This window comes from Oncorhynchus tshawytscha, linkage group LG01 (genome assembly GCF_018296145.1).
Source record: "Oncorhynchus tshawytscha isolate Ot180627B linkage group LG01, Otsh_v2.0, whole genome shotgun sequence".
NCBI lineage: Eukaryota > Metazoa > Chordata > Actinopteri > Salmoniformes > Salmonidae > Oncorhynchus > Oncorhynchus tshawytscha.
Genome location: NC_056429.1, coordinates 40,854,449 through 40,875,716, shown reverse-complemented (window position 1 = coordinate 40,875,716; position 21,268 = coordinate 40,854,449). Strand labels below are relative to the sequence as shown.

General features: G+C 43.4%; 1 protein-coding gene across 2 annotated transcripts in view; it reads right to left on the bottom strand.

Moving 5' to 3' along the window:
- Positions 1 to 12,489, bottom strand: part of LOC112260472 (KN motif and ankyrin repeat domains 4) — a 96,125-nt gene extending 83,636 nt beyond the window's left edge. The window contains exon 1 of one of the 2 annotated variants that reach the window (XM_042321489.1): positions 12,260 to 12,489. The gene's annotated coding sequence lies outside the window, so the exon portion shown is untranslated. The remainder of the gene's footprint in view (positions 1 to 12,259) is intronic. The other variant, XM_042321473.1, reaches the window with a different exon arrangement.
- Between the last annotated feature and the right edge of the window lie 8,779 nt (positions 12,490 to 21,268).

The following is a 21,268-nucleotide window of genomic DNA, read 5'->3' as shown; positions in this document are numbered from 1 at the left end:
CTAAGTTGACTGTGCCTTCAAACAGCTAGGATTTTTTTTTTAATGATGTCATGGCTTTAGAAGCTTCTGTTAGGCTAATTGACATCATTTGATTCAATTGAAGGTGTACCTGTGGATGTATTTCAAGGCCTACCTTCAAACTCAGTGCCTCTTTGCTTGACATCATGGGAAAATCAAAAGAAACCTACAAAAAATTGAAGAACTCCACAAGTCTGGTTCATCCTTGGGAGCAATTTACAAATGCCTGAAGGTACCACGTTCATCTGTACATACAATAGTACGCACCTATAAACACCATAGGACCATGCAGCCATTATACCGCTCAGGAAGGAAACATATTCTGTCTCTTAGAGATGAGTGCAAATCAATCCTAGAACAACAGCAAAGGACCTTGTGAAGATGCTGGAGGAAACAGGTACAAAATTATCTATATCCACAGTAAAATGAGTCCTATAGTGACATAACCTGAAAGGCTGCTCAGCAAGCAAGAAACCACTGCTCCAAAACTGCCATAAAAAGCCATACTATGGTTTGCAACTACACTTGGGGACAAAGATCGTACTTTTTGGAGAAATGTCCTCTGGTCTGATGAAACAAAAGTAGAATTGTTTGGCCATAATGATCATCGTTATGTTGGGAGGAAAAAGGGGGAGGCTTGCAACCCAAAGAACACCATCCCAACCATGAATTACGGGGGTGGCAGCATCATGTTGTGGGGGTGCTTTGCTGAAGGATGGACTGGTGCACTTCACAAAATAGATGGCATCATGAGGTAGGAAAATTATGTGGATATATTGAAACAACATCTCAAGATATCAGTCAGGAAGTTAAAGCTTGGTCGCAAATGTGTCTTCCAAATGGACAATGACCCAAAGCATACTTCCAAAGTTGTGGTAAAATGGCTTAAAACCTCTTAGTGATCCCTTCAGGTGCCAAGATTTGACAACATCCAGTGAAAATACAGTGCGCCAAATTCAAACAACAAAAACATTCACGAAAATATAAGTGTAGTACATCAAAACAAAGCTTAACTTCTTGTTAATCCAGCCGCTGTGTCAGATATAAAAAAGGCTTTACGGCGAAAGCACACCATGCGATTATCTGAGAGAGCGCCCTGCGTACAAACACATGAAAATCATTTTTTCAACCAGGCAGGTGCGACACAAACGTCAGAAATAATAATATAATAAATGCCTTACGTTTGAAGATCTTCTTCTTTTTGCAATCCCAAATGTCTCAGTGACATAATGAATGGTTGTTTTGTTTGATAAATTACTTCTTTTTATCCCCAAAATCCCCAGTTCGGCGCGTTTGATTCAGAAATATACAGGTTCCAACTCGCCCAACATGACTACAAAGTATCTAATAAGTTACCTGTAGACTTTGTCCAAACATTTCAAACAACGTTCCTAATCCAACCTCAGGTATCCCAAAATGTAAATAATCAATCAAATTTAAGATGGGAATTTAAGACGGGATAATCTGTTTCCAATACCGAAGAAAAATAACACGGAGCACGCTCCTGTTCACACGCAACAAAAGATTAGGGACCTTCAGAGTGACACATACAAAGAACAGCACTACTTCTTCATTTCTCAAAAGAAAAACATCAACCAATTTCTAATGATTGGTGACATCTAGTGGAAGCCATAGGAACTGCAACCAGGTTCCTAATAAATTGGCTTTCCCTGGATGGTTTGTACTTGGGGTTTCACCTGTCAAATCAGTTCTGTTATACTCACAGACATTATTTTAACAGTTTTAGAAACTTTAGAGTGTTTTCCATCCATATCTACCAATTACATGTCGATGTCCTAGCTTCTGGGCCTGAGCAACAGGCAGTTTACTTTGGGCATGCTTTTCATCCGGATGTCAAAATACTGCCCCTTAGCATTAATAAGTTTTAAGGACAACAAAGTCAAGGTATTGGAGTGGCCATCACAAAGCCCTGACCTCAATCTTGTAGAAAATTTGCGGGCAGAACTGAAAAAGAGTGTGCGAGCCTTACAACCTGACTCAGTTCCACCAGCTCTGCCAGGAGGAATGGGCCAGAATTCACCCAACTTATTGTGGGAAGCATGTGGAAGGCTACCCGAAATGTTTGACCCAAGTTAAACAATTTAAAGGCAATGCTACCAAATGGTAATTGAGATATTGTAAACTTCTGACCAACTGGGAATGTGATGAAAGAAATAAAAGCTGAAATAAATCATTCTCTCTACTATTATTCTAACATTTCACATTCTTAAAATAAAGTGGTGATCCTAACTGACCTAAGACATGGAATTTTTACTAAGATTAAATGTCAGGAATTGTGAAAAACTGAGTTTAAATGTATTTGGCTAAGGTGTATGTAAACTTCCAACTTCAAGTGTATATAAAAAAATATGCTGTACAAATCAAAAGTTGAAATACCTACCCATTCAAGGGTTTTTCTTTATTTTTACTATTTTCTACATTGTAAAATAATAGTGAAGACATCACAACTTTGAAATCATGTATTAACTAAAAATGGGTTCATTTTTTAGATTATTCAAAGTAGCCACCCTTTGCCTTGATGACAGCTTTGCACACTCTTGGCATTCTCTCAACCAGCTTCATGAGGAATGATTTTCCAACAGTCTTGAAGGTGTTCCCACATATGCTGAGCACCTGTTGGCTGCTTTTCATTCACTCTGCGGTCCAACTCATCCCAAACCAATTGGGTAGAGGTCAGGCCATTGTTGTAATCTGATGCAGCACTCCATCACTCTCCTTCTTGGTCAAATAGTCCTTACACAGCCTGGATGTGTGTTTCGGGTGATTGTTGTGCTGAAAAACAAATGATAGTCCTACTGAGCACAAACCAGATGAGATGGCCTATCGCTGCAGAATGCTGTGGTGTGGTAGCCATGCTGGTTAAGTGTGCCTTGAATTCTAAATAAATCGCAGACAGTGTCATCAGCAAAGCACCACCACACCTCCTCTTCCATGCTTCACAGTGAGAACTACACATACGGAGATCATGCGTTCACCTACTTTGCGTCTCACACGGCGGTTGGAACCAAAAATTGCAAATTTGGACTCATCAGACCAAAGGTCTAATGTCCATTGCTTGTATTTATTGGCCCAAGCAAGTCCATTCTACTAATTGGTGTCCTTTAGTAGTGGTTTCTTTGCAGCAATTCGATCATGAAGGCCTGATTCACGTAGCCTCCACTGAGCAGTTGATGTTGAGATGGGTCTGTTACTTGAACTCTGAAGCATTTATTTGGGCTGCAATCTGAGGGGCAGTTAATAGCTTATTCTGAGGCTGGTAACTCTAATGAACTTATCCTCTGCAGCAGAGGTAACTCTAGGTCTTCCTTTCCTGTGGTGGTCCTCATGAGAGCCAGTTTCATCATAGCACTTGATGGTTTTGCGACTGCACTTTAAGAACCTTTCAAAGTTCTTGAAAGTAATGATGGACTGTCATTTATATATGCTTATTTGAGCTGTTCTTGCCAACTAGGGCTATCTTCTGTATACCATCCCTACCTTGTCAGAACACAGGTGATTGGCTCAAATGCATTAAGAAGGAAAGAAATTCCAAAAATGTACTTTTAACGAGGCACACCTATTAATTGAAATGTATTCCAGGTGACTACCTCATGAAGTTGGTTGAGAGAATGCCAAGAGTGTGCAAAGCTGTCATCAAGGCAAAGGGTGGCTACTTTGAAGAATCTCAAATATAAAATATATTTTGATTTGTTTAACACTTTTTTGGTTACTACATGTATCCATACGTGTTTTTTTTGTAGTTTTGTACAATGTAGAAAATAGTAAAAAATAAAGAAAAAACCCTTGAATGAGTAGCTGTGTCCAAACTTTTGACTGGTACTGTATATTTACAAATATATACAGTAACTTTCAAAAGTTTGGTGTCACTTAGAAATGTACTTGTTTTTTTAATAAGAAGCTATTTTTTTGTCCATTAAAATATCATCAAATTGATCAGAAATACAGTGTAGACATTGTTAATGTTGTAAATGACTATTGTAGCTGGAAACGGCTGATTTTTTTATGGCATACAGAGGCACAATCACTCCTGTGTTCCAATGTCACGTTGTGTTAGCTAATCCAAGTTCATTATTTTAAAAGGCTAATTGATCATTTTGCAACTATGTTAGCACAGCTGAAAACTGTTGTGCTGATTAAAGAGGGAATAAAACTGGCCTTCTTTAGACTAGTTGAGTATCTGGAGCATCAGCATTTGTGGGTTCGATTACAGGCTCAAAATGGCCAGAAACAAATAACTTTCTTCTGAAACTCATCAGTCTATTCTTGTTCTGAGAAATGAAGGCTATTCCATGCGAGAAATTGCTAAGAAACTGAAGATCTTGTACAACGCAACCCTTCACAGAACAGCGCAAACTGTCTCTGACCAGAATAGAAAAAGTAGTGGGAGGCCCCGGTGGACAAGTACATTAGAGTGTCTAGTTTGAGAAACAGACGCCTCACAAGTCCTCAACTGGCAGCTTCATTAAATAGTATCCGCAAAACACCAGTCTCAACAATGCAGTGAAGAGGCGACTCTGCAACTCTGTCTAGAAGCCCAGCATCCCAAAGAAAAAGCCATATCTCAGACTAGCCAATAAAAAGAAAAGATTATGATGGGCAAGAAAACACAGACACCGGACATAGAAATGTGCTTTTCTTTCAAAAACAAGGACATTTCTAAGTGACCCCAAACTTTTGAACGGTAGTGTATATGGGGGATTGGAAATGATGCAGACAATTACATTGATGGGAGCCACAATCTATCTGCAATATTAAAGCTGATCTATCTTTTTTCTTGTATTGTGCCCCCATAGGATCAGTGCTTCTGGCAGCAGGTCTTTCCGGGGAGAGGAACACCTCTCCTCTGAACACCTCACACTCCAGTCAACTGTCAGGGCAGACCCCGGGTCCCAAGGGACTATAGTCGCACAGCCAAATACACACACAAGTGCTCAGACACACACTGGACCCTTCAAACACAATACACACTTAACACTGTCCTAGTGGCTACAGCTGCAGGGAGTGGTCTCCTCCAGCTCCAACAGGAGATTCCAACAGGAAGTTGGTCTTGGAGGGTTCCACTAAGAAAATCACAGTCCCATGGCCATTCCGCAGTCCTCTCACGGCTTGTTTTTTCCTGTCCGCTAATAGGAACCAATTATAGATCAGTATTAAGACTCTGGGGGCCAACTTTAAAGTGAGCTCATCCATTGTTCCTCAGTCCACTCTCTGAGAAATTTCCTACCCAGGCAGGAAACAAAGGACAAGCAATCACCCGCATGCCCTCGTCCATTCGTCTATCCCTCATTTCCCCCTGGAAATGCTTTAACCCTTGCGAAACTACAGTGACCCTTGCCCAGCTGACATTTCCAACTCACACACCCACTATGGAGCCTATCCACAAAGAAGAATATATACAGTGCATTCAGAAATTATTCCTTGAGTTTTTTCACACTTTGTTATGTTACAGCCTTATTTTAAAATGTATTAAATTGTTTTTTTTCCCCCTCATCATTCTACACACAGTACCCCATGACGAAGAAAAACAGGTTCTGACATTTTTTGCTACTTTATAAAAAAGAAAAGAAAACATCACATTTACATAAGTAATCAGACCCTTTACTCAGTTGTTTCTTGAATAACTTTTGGCAGCGATTACAGTCCGAGTCTTCTTGGGTATGATGCTACAAGCTTGGCACACCTGTATTTGGGGAGTTTCTCCCATTCCTCTCTGCAGATCCTCTCAAGCTCTGTCAGGTTGGATGGGGAGCGTCGTTGCACAGCTATTTTCATGTCTGACAAGAGATGTTCTATCAGGTTCAAGTCCAGGCTCTGCCCGGGCCACCCAAAACCACTCCTGCATTGTCTTGGCTGTGTGCTTAGGGTCGTTGTCCTGTTGGAAGGTGAACCTTCGCCCCAGTCTGAGGTCCTGAGTGCGCTAGAGCAGGTTTTCATCAAGGATTTCCCTGTACTTTGCTCCCATTCATCTTTCCCTACATCCTGACTAGTCTCTTAGTCCCTGCTGCTGAAAAACATCCACACAGCATGATGCTTCCACCACCATGCTTCACCGTAGGGATGGTAACAGGTTTCCTCCAGACGTGACGCTTGGCATTCAGGTCAAAAAGTTAAATCTTGGTTTCATCAGACCAGAGAATCTTGTTTCTCATGGTCTGAGAGTCTTTAGGTGCCTTTTGGCAAACGCCAAGCGGGCCGTCATGTGTCTTTTACTGAGGAGTGGCTTCCATCTTACCACTCTACCATAAAGGCCTGATTGGTGGAGTGCTGCAGAGATGGTTGTCCTTCTGGAAGTTTCTCCCATCTCCACAGAGAAACTCTGGAGCTCTGTTAAAGTGACAATCGGGTTCTTGGTCAACTCCCTGACCAAGGCCCTTCTCCCCCGATTGCTCAGTTTGGCTGGCCGGCCAGCTCTAGGAAGAATCTTGGTGATTACAAACTTCTTCCATTTAAGAATGATGGAAGCCACTGTGTTTATGGGGAACTCCAATGCTGCAGGAATGTTTTGGTACCTTTCCCCAGATCTGTGCCTCGACACAATCCTGTCTCGGAGCTCTATGGACAATTCCTTCGACCTCATGCCTTGGTTTTTGCTCTGACATGCACTGTCAACTGTGGGAACTTATATAGACAGATGTGTGCCTTTCCAAATCATGTCCAATCAATTTAATTTGCCACAGGTGGACTCCAATCAAGTTGTAGAAACATCTCAAGGAGGATCAATGGAAACTGCACCTGAGCTCCATTTCAAGTCTCATAGCAAAGAGTCTGAATACTTTATGTAAATAAAGAATTACTGTTTTCTTTTTTTAATACATTTGCACAAATTTCTAAAAAACAGTTTTTGCTTTGTCTTTTACGGGGTATTTATTGTGTGTATTGTGTAGATTGATGATGAAAACATTCGATTTAAAATAGATTTAATTTTAGAATAAGGCTGTATTGTAACAAAATTTAGAAAAAGTCAATGGGTCTGAATACTTTCCGAATGCACTGTACAGCTAAATCAAATCAAATCACATTTTATTTGTCACATGCCCCGAATACAACAAGTGTAGACTTCACCGTGAAATGCTTACTTACAAACCCTTAACCAACAGTGCAGTTCAAGAAGAAGAAAATATTTACCAAGCAGACTAAAATAAAATGTAATAATAAAAGTAGCACAATAAGAATAACAATAACGAGGCTATATACAGGGGGCACCGGTACCTTGTCAGTGTGTGGGGGTACAGGCTAGTTGAGGTAATCTGTACATGTAGGTGGGGGCGAAGTGACTACGCATAGGTAACAAACAAACAGCGAGTGTACAAAAAAAGGGGGGGGGTATCAATGGTGGCGATTTTATGAATTGTTCAGCAGTCTTATGGCTTGGGGGTAGAAGCTGTTGAGGAGCCTTTAGGTCCTAGATTTAGCGATCCGGTCCCGCTTCCCGTGCAGTAGCTGAGAAAACAGTCTATAACTTGGAGTCCTGGAATCTCTGACAATTTTATGGGCTTTCCTCTGACACCGCCTATTTTATAGGTCCTGGATGGCAGGAAGCTTGGCCCCGTTCGCACTACCCTCTGTAGCGCCTTACGGTCAGATGCCGAGCAGTTGCCATACCAGGCGATGATACAACCGGTCAGGATGCTCTCGATGGTGCAGCAGTAGAAACTTGAGGATCTGGGGAACCATGCCAAATCTTTTCAGTCTCCTGAGAGGGAAATGTACTGGTACTAGAGCTCTGTGTTGCTATTGTTGCTCCAGTGGCAATGTTGGGCTGCTAATCTCTATTATTAGAGTATAGTGCACACTGCAAGGCAAGCTAGTGACAATGTAGCCTTGCAATGCTATTCTACATTGGTAGAGTACAGTCCAATGCGAGGCAAGGCTAAAATCCCTCTAGCAGATGTGCCTGGGGTGAGTGCCTCAGAGCAGTGCAGAGCACGGAAAGTATGATTCCCAGACTTACTATGAAGGAACATAACAGAGGACAGCTAGAACCGTGAGCTCAGCCGGACAACAGCCCTGATGGAGCACAACCCCACTGCCTCCAACAATGACAGGAGGAACATAGCGTGCCATCAGGAATTAGGACCAAGTCATGTCATGTGGTCAGGAAAACTCCAGGCCCAAAGGTGTTCACAGTTCGATAACATGGTCAGTAACAACTTTGGGCCTTATCGGAAGAACACCAGCACAATAACATGATACAAAGCCACAACAACATCTAAGGACATCTATATGAAGTCATACTATCTCATTATTAACCCATTACTATCCCAAGGCATTTTTTCTTAGTTATGATCTGTACTTTCTCTGAAATTCCTGGGAGGCTTTTTCTCTGCCTCTCTCCCTGCCTGCCTGTCTGCCTGCCTTGATGATTGATGCCCAGGGGTTTTGGGCTGCTTGACTCCCCAAAGCGAGACAAGCAGGCATTAAGAGGCATTCAATCTCCTTAGCCCTACTGGAGCTAGTAAGTGAAAGGAGAGAAAATTGGCTTTTTTCTAGTCATCCTGTGAAGATGAAACAATTTGAAATCCCTACACACACACACACACACACACACACACGCACACACACACATACCATGCTACAGGTTGATATATGTCTCAGTGGGAGCTACAGTAATATTCAGCGGGAGCCAGAGTCTGGAGAATGTGAACCATCTGGAGGTGTTAGGCGCTTGGCCAACAGTGATAGGGCACACACAGGCAACCATGCACCTTCACGAGTCCAGGTGTGTGTAAGATAGGAATGTTATAGGACAAACACAAGCACCATGTATACGAAGCTTCCCACCAAGGGTGCGGTAAAATAAAATGAGGCCCACGCTACAGACGGCTATATCTGTCCACTAATACAGGGCTGGTAAAGGCCCGGTGTTCTACTAGTGTTTGACTGTTTATTTTCCTGTATTTAACTTACTGTTGATACATAATAAACTAAATTGCAATGCGGGAAGACGCAGACACGGACATTCAACATCTAGTTTTGACTTACATTTGGTTGGAGTTGTCAGCTAATGTGAATTGTAAAGCGAAATCAACAAAAGATTTCCCCATGCATTGGGATTTATGTTAAAAGTTGGGTGGAAAAAATACGCAAGGCCCTTATGTTGATGGATTTCCATGGTGATTCAACGTCATCCCATAGATTTTTTTTAAAACTGAAATTGAATGAAGTCGTTTTCACTTGTTCGTCTACAATGATCTGTTTTGACTATGTACTGATGGTCCTCTGTTGACCTGTTTAACTGCCAGCATCAAATGTCTGCCAGTGTTGAAGGTTATGGTTAAAGATTTTGACTCCAGACTGGATTTGAGGACACTGATCATGTATCTGTGACACTGTGATTCTGTAACAGCTGTAATTGTGGCTTCCTACAAGCCTCCCGTGCTGGCATTTACAGAACCTTCGGTGCCGTGTGATTAATATACTGTATAAGGGACTTCTCATTTTCTTGACTTCTGGTTCTGAAGGTGTCTCCACCGTTGCAACTTGTAATTAAACCAAAATGATTTTTGATTGATGTTATCCACGACTGCGCTCCTTTCTGTCAACCTGGAAGTTCCTGTTACAAGCAGTGAGTTCTACGAACAGAGCTTTTCTGTCGGTGACCACACAAAGAAAAACATTAACATAGACACACACACTGGAAAACTACAATAAAAACCATACTCACGCAAACAAACAGAAATGCAAAAAACGCATCCTACATACAGTGGAGAGAAAATGTGTGTGAACCCTTTGGAATTACCTGGATTTCTGCATAAATTTGATCTGGTCTTCATCTAAGTCACAATAATAGTGTGTTTAAACTAATAACACAAAAATGATCGTATTCTTTCTTGTCTATATTGAATACACAATTTAAACATTCACAGTGTAGGTTGGAAAAAGGAGGTGAACCCCTTGGCTAATGAGTTCTCCGAAAACGAATTGGAGTCAGGAGTCAGCTAACCTGGAGTCCAATCACTGAGACGAGATTGGAGATGTTGGTTAGAGCTGCCTTGCCCTATAAAAAACACTCGCAAAATTTAAGTTTGCTATTCACAAGAAGCATTGCCTGATGTGAACCATGCCTCGAACAAAAGAGATCTCAGAAGACCTACGATTAAGAATTGTTGACTTGCATAAAGCTGGAAAGGGTTACAAAAGTATCTCTAAAAACCTTGATGTTCATCAGTCCACGGTAAGACAGATTGTCTATAAATGGAGAAAGTTCAGCACTGTTGCTACTCTCACTAGGACTGGCCGTCCTACAAAGATGACTGCAAGAGCACTGCACAGAAGAATCCTAGAGTGTCAGCTAAAGACTTACAGAAGAAGTCTCTGGAATATGCTAACATCTCTGTTGACGAGTCAACAATGCATAAAACACTAAACACGAATGGTGTTCATGGGAGGACATCACGGAATAATCCACTGCTGTCGGAAAAAAAAATTCTGCACGTGTAAAGTTTGCAAAAGTGCAGCTGGATGTCCCATAGTGCTACTGGCAAAATATTCTGTGGACAGATGAAACTACAGTTGAGTTGTTTGGGAAGGAACACACAGCATACCAACATCAAAACCTCATCCCAACTGTAAAGTATGGTGGAGGAAGCATCATGGTTTGGGGCTGCTTTGCTGCCTCAGGGCCTGGACAGCTTGCTATCATTGACGGAAAAATTAATTCCCAAGTTTATCAAGACAGAAGTTGGGTGATGCTTCAGGACAACAACCCAAAACATCAACAACAGAATGGCCCAGTCAGAGTCCTGACCTCAACTCAATTGAGATTCTGTGGCAGGACCTCAATAGAGCAGTTCACGCCAGACATCCCAAGAATATTGCTGAACTGACAGTTTTGTAAAGAGGAATGGTCTAAAATTCCTCTTGACCATTGTGCAGGTCTGATCCTCAACTACAGAAAACGTTTGGTTGAGGTTATTGCTGCCAAAGGAGGGTCAACCAGTTATTAAATCCAAGGTTTCACATATAGTACTTTTCCACCCTGCACTGTGAATGTTTACACTGTGTGTTCAATAAAGACATGAAAACGTATACTTGTTTGTGTGTTATTAGTTTTAGCAGACTGTGTTTGTCTATTGTTGTGACCTAGATGAAGATCAGATCAAATGCTATGACCAATTTATGCAGAATTCCAGGTATTTCCAAAGGGTTCGCATACTTTTTCTTACCACTGTACACATAAACCAAAACAACCTTACAGACAAAGATCAATAGGCCTACAGACACAAACACATACGAACACATGGACCAAAATAGCCACATACACAGAAACAACAACAGTAGTGCAATTCCACGGTAACAGAGTGGTGCTGAGATTTTTCACTTTAAACACAAACTCAGCATCAGTCTGCCATTCGAGGTAGAGAGGCAGCCCGTGCCGAGAGCAGAGAAAATGTAAACGTTTTGCCTTGAATGTCCCTTGCCTGAGAAGATGACAATGAACGATGCATTCACTCACTCACAGACTCACTAACCAGACAGGAGGAAAGAGCCTTGCTGTGTGAATAAATGCAGGTTATAAAAGAGCAGCCAAGCAAAGGATGCACTCAAGATAAAGCCCAGCCTAGTGCAATGCTCTCTCTTTCTTTCTCCATCTCTTTCCCTCGCTTTCTCTCTTTCCATTCATCTTCACCTACCTCTCTCCATCTACATTTCTCTCTCTCGCTCTCCCTCCCTCTTGCCCCCCCCCATCTCTCTTTCCCTCTCCCGCTCCATCCCCACTGCCCTGTATGGCTACATATGTGACTGTGCCAGGCTGGTTGGCTGAGAGAAGGGCCAGCTGTAAGACATTAGCCAGCCCAGCAGGACTGTAAACTAAAACATAGCGCGGCCAACCGCCAAACGGGATAGAATATGGAATACAACGACGGTAAAAATCTCTAATAGACCATAAAGACAGACCATACTAGTTACACGGTGTGCACTCAATCTCTCGCTGTGTGTGTGTGTGTGTGTGTGTGTGTGTGTGGCGGCATCCTATTACCACATTCAGAAAGTCTGAAAACCCCCAAGGAGAGAATAAAACACGATATCAGAGAACTGGAAGAATGGAGTGGTGGGGGACCAGAGATAGAAACAATGCGAGGAGAAAAGAAGAAGAGCGGAATGAGGGGACTGAGATAGTAGCCGTTAAGGAAACAGACCGAGACCAGCAGAAGAGAGGAAAGAAGAAGGGGTGGGAGAAGGAGATGAATGAAGCAAGGAATCTCTCCAATATTCTTACCTCCAAGGCAGGTTCTTATTTTCCCAGCTGTCCGCTTCAGAAGTGTTGATGGGAACTCAAGTCCAAGTCCAGCACATTGCTTCAGTCAGTCTCTCCTCTCCCTGTGTGTGTGTCTCTCTCTCTGTGCCTTTCTCTCACGCTTACCTGTAGCGTCTGGAGCAGAGGCATAGGAATGATTGAATTGAATGTAGAGGACTGAATGTACAGGAAGGGAAAGTACTTCACAACACCAGCACTGCTGCTCTGACGGGGTCAGATTAGCTTGTGTGGACACACCCACTTCCTCAGCGCCGGTCCAATGAGAGTGCTGAGGTTCTGATCTCACACACACACACACACAGCTGTGTGTCTGTTAGATACAGACTTCAGCTGGACTGCAAAGAGCCAGTGTGGCGTGGCTGCTTTAAGACTGAAAGGGTACTAAACTCACTGATGAAAAAGCAAAACAACGAGGGGGATTTAAAAAGCAGGGCAGCTTGACCCTGTAGCCTACATGGCTCCTACTGTTTGTGAGGGTATGATTGAGCACTCACTGTAGCACGTGTGTGTGTGTGTCTGATGGGAAAGGAGGGTGGGGGGGTGTAATGCTAAGCCCCACTGCCCACTGTAATTAGAAAAACAGTGCTGGGGGTTTCATTTCGGCGGCTTCAGGACATACTTGTCATTCTTGGAGTGCACTACCCTATCGTTCTATCGCTCTATCCCTCTCTCCCTGTCTCCCTCTGCATGCATTTCCCCTAATGATGCTACCCTGGGGAGCCATGTCGGAGCTCTGAGCTGCTGTACCACCCACCCACCTACACAGACCTGACCTGGAATCAGCAAGCATGCTATATCTCCTTCAATAGCATACATAGCCCACCATCAGACTAGGTTTACAACCATAGAATTATAATAAATAGAATAATTATAGTTCTATAGTGTACAACATCATGCCTTATATTAAATACTCTTATAGTATTTGTGTGTCAAAATCACGTGCTATCTGGACCAGTAACCAAAAAGTTTACCGGTTTGAATCCCTGAGACGACTAGGTGAAAAATCTGTCAATGTGCCCTTGAGCAAAGCACTTAACCCCTAATTGCTCCTGTACGATGCTCTGGATAAGAGCGTCTGCTAAATGACTGGAATACCTAATGTAATATTTGTTTGAACTTATCCGGTAATGTTTTACGTAGGCTAGTCTACAGGAGCATAGGATAAATAAACGCATGAATAATCGAATCAATCAGGTTACGTACTGGAGCCTGGGTCCACAGTATGCGCATGCTATGGTGCATCACATCACTCCGTATCGCTCAGCTCAGCCTCGACCAGAATGGATTCTCCAAGAAGAACACAGCTCAGCTCCATCGAAACGTCGGCTTGCTGACCAAGCAAGGAACCACAGCAGCAGCTCTAATGCCCTGCATTGTATTATCTGCTCCGTATTGACAAATGCACTGGCTCCGGGGTCCATGGATATATCTTGGCCAGATGATATCCTACATTAAACAAGAAGATGGATAATCGTTTGGGTCCTGGCTGCTTAGATAGTATCTGTTCGTTTGACTGAATCAATCATTTGCCTTGAATGCAGTGGTATGGTATATTTTTCAAATTCTTGCTCATTAAGAATCTGCACTGATCAACACATGCTTCTCTTTGTACATTTGCATATAATATTATGCTACCTTTTGCTGCAGTGGGTCACACAGAGTGTTTCTTGGTAGCCTTAATCAAGTATACTTTTGTTTCAAAGTAGATACCTCAGACACATGGTCCTGGGCCTAAACAAAAGAAGACACCTGTACCACGTCAGATATAGAATTGACATGTGTTACATTTTGAGTTTGCATCCCAATATTACACGTTATATACATCACAGAAGACTGAATATATAACTAAACCGTTTGACGTAGAAAACATACAAAATATGAATACAATTCCACCCACGAGGCCACTATAGGTCATTTGACTGCAGAAAAAGGCATACTGGGGGTCAATCCACAGTGAAACAATAACAAAGGGTTCTTCCCGCCCCCGTTTCGGTAAAAAGCTTAGGGATGGGTGTGGAGAAATGTTACCACTCTCAAATTCATAGAGGTATGGATACAAGGGTATGGATGCAAGACGTATGGATGCAAGGACTGACCCGCCATGATATCAAAATGATAGTTTTAACCATGTTTTGAGGCTGTAGGACCACAGTGTTTTGCTCATTACATTTACTTTGGTTACACACGTTGGAGTAAAACAAACTTATATGTTGGGTTCTAATGGGGGTACAGTTAAGCTAAGATCCATTTATAAGATATATTTTTTAAGAATCAATGTGTCGGCCCACATATCATTCATTGCAACAGAGCTTTGTCTGAAACTTGCTCTCAAGCTGCAGAGGTCGAAAAAAAAATGTATCCAGCTGACCTACAAGGGATCAGAGATCCAGAGTAAAGACAATGGAGGGTGGGCAACTACAGGAAAACAGTCAACACAATATATATCTTTTTAAAAATTATTTAGCAGATGTTCTTATTCAGAGCCACTTACAGGACTAATTAGAGTTAACTGCCTTGTTCAAAGGCACATAGACAGATTTTTCATCTAGTCAGCTTGGGGATTCGAAACGGCAACCTTTCGGTTACTGGCCCAACGCTCTGAACCACTAGCCTACCATTAGTCCCAAAAGTTGCGTTTTGCACCTAAAACTAGAGTTTCTATTGGACAAATTCAGGTAGGTCCCTCCCCGTTTAGTTTCATTTGCTTCCATTTAAGAAAGGTTTTGAGACAGAATCTGCGTAGTGAACACACACCAGATATAACACTGAACGCTACAGAAAAAGTCCAATACCGTCATTAGTTGTGCTTTTAAACTGACAGGGGTAGTTGTTCAGATTGAAATGTTTTTGTTTATCTTACGTAAGCTGCACTGCAATTCAGTGTTCTCTATTGTAAACCGTCAAAGTGCTCCATTGTGGAACATGTATTTGTGTAAATAAAACCTACCCATTTATGAGTCCAAAAATGGACGTAGCAACTGCAGATTGCCCTATACTGGAATAAATGAAAAATACATGTTTGTCTGGAAATAAAATATACTTCTCTCAACTTGTGTTACCCACGCTTCCAGCGTGACATATAATCCAATGGACAACCACCCATCGTGACACAACAACAATTTGGCTACAGTTCAAACATGTTGATTTTTACGGCAGGATACATTCCGAGAATTTCAGATTAGTCCCTTGTATCGGGTCGTGCTGGGGCTGACCCACTTAAATCGCTGCCGCTGCACTACTTCCACCGCATGTCTTTTTCATAGATCACAGACGAAGAGGATTGGAGTGATCCAATAGCTCAGATAACTGTGGTTACATACATAGCCTTCGTTATGTAACACTATATTGGATCATTCCAATATGGTATCACAATACCAGATTCATCTGTGAACTAGATAAGAGCCAGTTAGAGAGCAAAGTCCCGTCGGACTGAGCTCAGGGCAGTCATAGATGCTATGTCCCTCCGTCCCCACTCAGGGTAGCGGAAGCAGCACCCAGCACAGCCGTTCCGACCTCAGTGGCGGGGGCAACAATGACCCGATAGTACCTAGAAAAAGGTGTTAAACAATGCCCAACTGGCCATTGAGGGGAACTCCTTGGAGAAGTGCCTACGATATAGCTACTCCTCTAGAAGAATGCGCCTCTACAGCAGACGGCAGAGACCGGCTTTACCAGCCGATATGCTGTAGTAATAGTGTCCACAATCCAATGTGAGAGTCTTTGTATCAATAGGATCTGGCCCAGAACTCTCTCACCATAGCAAACAAATAGCCGATTAGACTGTCGTATTGTCTCTGTCTGTTTAATATAAGTGTCAAAGGCCCTGACCTGGCACAGCACACCTGGGGAAAAATACACCCAGCTCACTCAGAGCTGCAGAAGGAGCATGTAAGGGACGGTTCACATGTCTGTCAAACAGGACCCATGGCAACAATGAGGGGTTAAGACCTTAGTCTGGACACTCCTCTCGTCCTGGTCCCATTCGGAAAAACATTCAGTGCTCACTGAAAGAACATGAAGTTCACTCACCCTCTTTGGTGGAGGTAATAGCCAACAGGAATGCCACCTTTGTGGATAGGTGCTTCAAAGTCATCGACACTCGGAGCTTGAGAGCAGCTTGGCAAGCGCTCACAGCACCACGCCAACGTTCCAGTATGGCACCCAGCGAACCATTGCAGGACACAAGACATCGCACTGCCTTCATAAATTTGGAGAGCAACGGGTAGCCAGCCATGGGTCCCTCTTGGCCTTCGTCATGGCATGGCGAGATAGCGGCAAAATACACTCTCATTGTGGATGCCACTTGGCCCACAGTGACTGTGAAAACCGGAAAACCGTGAAAACCGGAAAACCGTTAGCACATGTGGCTTTCACACCAGGTACAGAATATGCCCCACCACATTTAATATGACTCATTGGTGGAAGAAACCATGGCTCTCTGCAACGTGTTCACCACATTGTCCTGAAGGCCTACACTGGTCCACTAATGCCCCCCTCAGCCTGGAGAGAAGGTCAGGCCTCAGGGGCAGCTGCCATGGGGTCCCCGAGAGGAGAGAAAACAGAAGGCTGAACCATGGTGGTATTGGCCAGCATGGAGCAATCAAGAGCAGCTGGTGGCCAATCATAATGACCCTGTCTAGCATAGCTGTGATCAGGGGAAATGGTGGGAAAACGTAAAGAGTTGTTGCTGGGCACGTCGTGAGCAAGGGCACCCAGACTCGTAAGGGTCCGACATCATGAACCAGCGATAAGTGTTCTCCTGAAATGCAAACAGGTTCATCTGTGCTCTCCCGAACCTGTCCCAAAGCTGTAACATCACCTGAGGGTGTAGACTCCAGTCCCCCTCCCCCCCCGCCCGGCGGGCAATCTCTAGAGAGCATTTCCACTGCATTGTTCAGGACCCCGGGGATATGTGCTGCTCGCAGAGATACCAAGCGGGTCTGGGCTCAAGGGAAGACCTCCTGAGCCATTGGATCAGGAAATGCTGTCCTACCAGGTAGGGCTAGAACTGTTGAAGAGCTAGGCGAACCACACTGAGCTCCTGCACATTGATGTGTTGAACACTTGATGGCGGGCTCCAACGGCCTCTGGCCACCATGCCTCTGAACATGGCACCTCAACCCGTCAGAGAAACTTCAGTGCGCACCAGTTCTCTGCTGTGGACTCTGATCAGGCTCACCCCCTTTAACAGGAAGGAGCGAGATAGCCACTTCGATAAGGTCCTTAAACATGCACTCAGGACCAGCAGTTGATTGTGTCTGTGTTGTTTGGGGTGTCAGCCGTGGAGGTTGAACCAGTAGCCTGATGGAGAATGCCCAGCTGAACCAACAGTGAAGCCACCGACAGTTGGCACTTTAACCCCGACATAGCTCGTCCGAGCCGGCAACAGTTGAGGTAGGATATGATTTTGTTACTCTCACCTGAGGGAGACGTGACCTCATGAGAGTAGAGTCTATGAACATCCCGAGGTAGATCACCTTCCGTGAGGGGGTCAGGTGACACTTCCCCTCGTTTAGGGTGTGGCCCAGAACTCAAAAGTAGTTTAAGATGGTCCTCATGTCCATTGTGGCCTGTTCCCTGGGTGGGGCAGACTATCCAATCGTACAGGTAAGGCAGTTCCTCCACCAGTAGAATGTTCCACCACAGTGAAGGCAAAGGACGGCGGGACAGCCGAAATGCTGCAGTAACTGTGTCCACAATGCATTGTGAGAGTCTGGTCGGATAGGCTAGGGCCTAGAACTCTCTCACCATAGTAAACGAACAATGATAAAGCTTTTGTATTGCTTGCATCTGTGAAAAGTAAATGTCCATTGCCCTACCCGGGCACAACACACTGGGGGAAGCCCCTAGTTCATCCGCAACAGCGAGTGGGGCGTATGTGAACAACTGTAATGGCCGGTTAACGTGTGTGTCAGACAGAACCCTTGGCCAGAATGAGGGGTTAGGATGTAGGTTGACACTCCTTCATCTGAACTCATTTGGAAACAGGGCTTCAACACAACCAGGGCTTCAGCACTAGAAGACCCTGAAATATTTGAGGCGCCAAACCTATAACGGTGGCTGGCATTGTAATTGGAGTTTGTAGCCTTCCATCACTATATTCAGTGCTCACGGGGATTCCACATACTTCTCATTTTGGCCTTTGGGCCTCGCATTTCTCAAGGTGAAAAGCCCTACTGGAAATGGTAGTTTCTCTTTGTGGGAAGAAGAGATGGGTAGTGTATACCCTGCAGTGTAACAAAAGAATATGCCAACCCCAGCTACACACTGCTAAGATCCACAGTGTAATCTAGTTACTGTCTGTGCTGTAAAGTAATATAACAGAACTATAGTAAACTCAGCTATATGCTGAAACCCTCGGTGTAATAGAGCTGAGTTGCGAGTTTCCAAGGGAAACTAGCTAGGGTGGTTACTGTATGTACTGTAAAGTAGTGTAACAGAAAAACGATTGAGCACCAACCCAGCTACACACTGTGTGAAAAACAGCGGTGTAATAGAGCAGCAATGTGAGTTTCCAGGGGAAACTAGGATAGTTACTGTGTTAACTGTGAGTACAAAAGAAAACTAGCAATCCCAGCTTCACACTGTGCAAGACCGCAGTGTAATAGCTGAAAAGTGAGTTTCCAAGGGAAACTAGGATGTTCACTGGAAACTACACTCAACAAAAATATAAACGCAACATGTAAAGTGTTGGTTCCATGTTTCATGAGCTGAAATAAAAGATCCCAGAAATGTTCCATACACACAGAAAGCTCATTTATCTCAAATTTTGTGCACACATTTGTTTACATCCCTTTCTCGTTTGCACCTTTTGCTGGGGACAATAAAAGGCCACTCTAAAATGTGCAGTTTTGTCACACAACACAATGTCACAGATGTCTCAAGTTTTGAGGGAGTGAGCAATTGGCATGCTGACTGCAGGAATGTCCACCAGATCTGTTGCCAGAGAATTGAATGTTAATTTCTCTACCATAAGCTGCCTCCAACATTGTTTTAGAGAATTTGGCAGTATGTCCAACCGGCCTCACAACCACAGACCACATGTATGGTGTCGTGTGGGTGAGCGGTTTGCCAACATTGTGAACAGAGTGCCCCATGGTGGCATGGGGTTATCGTATGGGCAGGTATAAGCTACGGACAACGAACACAATCACATTTTATTGATGGCTATTTGAATGCATTGACGTAACGAGTGACGAGATACTGAGGCCCATTGTCGTGCCATTCATCCGTCACCATCACCTCATGTTTCAGCATGATAATGCATGGCCCCATGTCGCAAGGATCTGTACACAATTCCTGGAAGCTGAAAATGTCCCATTCCTTCCATGGCCTGCATACTCACCAGACATGTCCCATGTTTGGGATGCTCTTGATCGACGAGTACGACAGTGTTTTACAGTTCCTGCCGATATCCAGCCAGTTCGCATAGCCATTGAATAGGAATGGGACAACATTCCACTGGACACAAACAACAGCCTGCTCTGTGCGAAGGAGATGTATCACGCTGCATGAGGCAAATGGTGGTCATACCAGATACTGACTGGATTTCTGATCCACGCCCCTACTTTCTTTTTAAAGGTATCTGTGACCAACAGACGCATATCTGTATTCCCAGTTCATGTGAAATCCATAGATTCGGGCCTAATGAATGAATTTCAATTGACTGATTTCCTTATGAACTGTAACTCAGTAAAATCTTTGAAACTGTTGCATGTTGTGTTTATATTTTTGTTCAGTATAGCATAGTTACTGTATGTAGCCTACTGTAAGTAGTGCAACAGAAAAACTATAGTAAACCTGGCTGCACACTGTGATTTCTTTTAATGTGTAATAGAGCTGTCAGTTTCCAATTAAGGGATAGTTACTGTCGGTACTGTAAAGTAGTGCAACAGAACTATAGTAAACACAGCTATGCACTGAAACCCTCAGTGTAATAGAGCTGAGACGTGAGTTTCCATGGGAAACTATGATAGTTACTGTCTGTACTGTAAAATATCAAATCAAATCAAATGTGTTAATATAGCCCTTCGTACATCAGCTGATATCTCAAAGTGCTGTACAGAAACGCAGCCTAAAACCCCAAACAGCAAGCAATGCAGGTGTAGAAGCACGGTGGCTAGGAAAAACTCCCTAGAAAGGCCAAAACCTAGGAAGAAACCTAGAGAGGAACCAGGCTATGAGGGTTGGTCAGTCCTCTTCTGGCTGTGCCGGGTGGAGATTATAACAGAACATGGCCAAGATGTTCAAATGTTCATAAATGACCAGCATGGTCAAATAATAGATCTGGGACAGGTAGCACGTCCGGTGAACAGGTCAGGATTCCATAGCCGCAGGCAGAACAGTTGAAACTGGAGCAGCAGCACGGCCAGGTGGACTGGGGACAGCAAGGAGTCATCATGCCAGGTAGTCCTGAGGCATGGTCCAAGGGCTCAGGTCCTCCGAGAGAGAGAAAGAAAGAGAGAATAGAGAATTAGAGAGAGCATACTTAAATTCACACATTATTTTCTTTAGGAATGTAGTGAAGTAAAAGTAGTCAAAAATAAATTGTAAAGTACAGATACCCCCAAAAATGACTTAAGTAGTACTTTACACCACTGCACAAATATACACGACACTCTCGCACACACAGACACAAAGTCACACACACACACATTTTAAGTTTCAAAGTGTATTTGTCACGTGCACAGAGTACAGCAGCAGGTGTGAAACAGTACAGTAAAATGTTTACTTGCAAGCTCTTTCCCAACAATGCAGTATTCAATATCAAGGTGAGAGGAAATAATATAAAGGAAATAATATTACGTAATAATATAGGTAAGAAAACACATGAGAAACACAAGAAAAAATCAAATATGAGAATTCAAGCTAATTGCAGGTAAGAAGCAAACCACTTAGCTAGCTAGATAACAAGCTACTGAATTAGCAAACCAAATGCACAACTGCAGAGCATTTAGCCCATTTTAAACC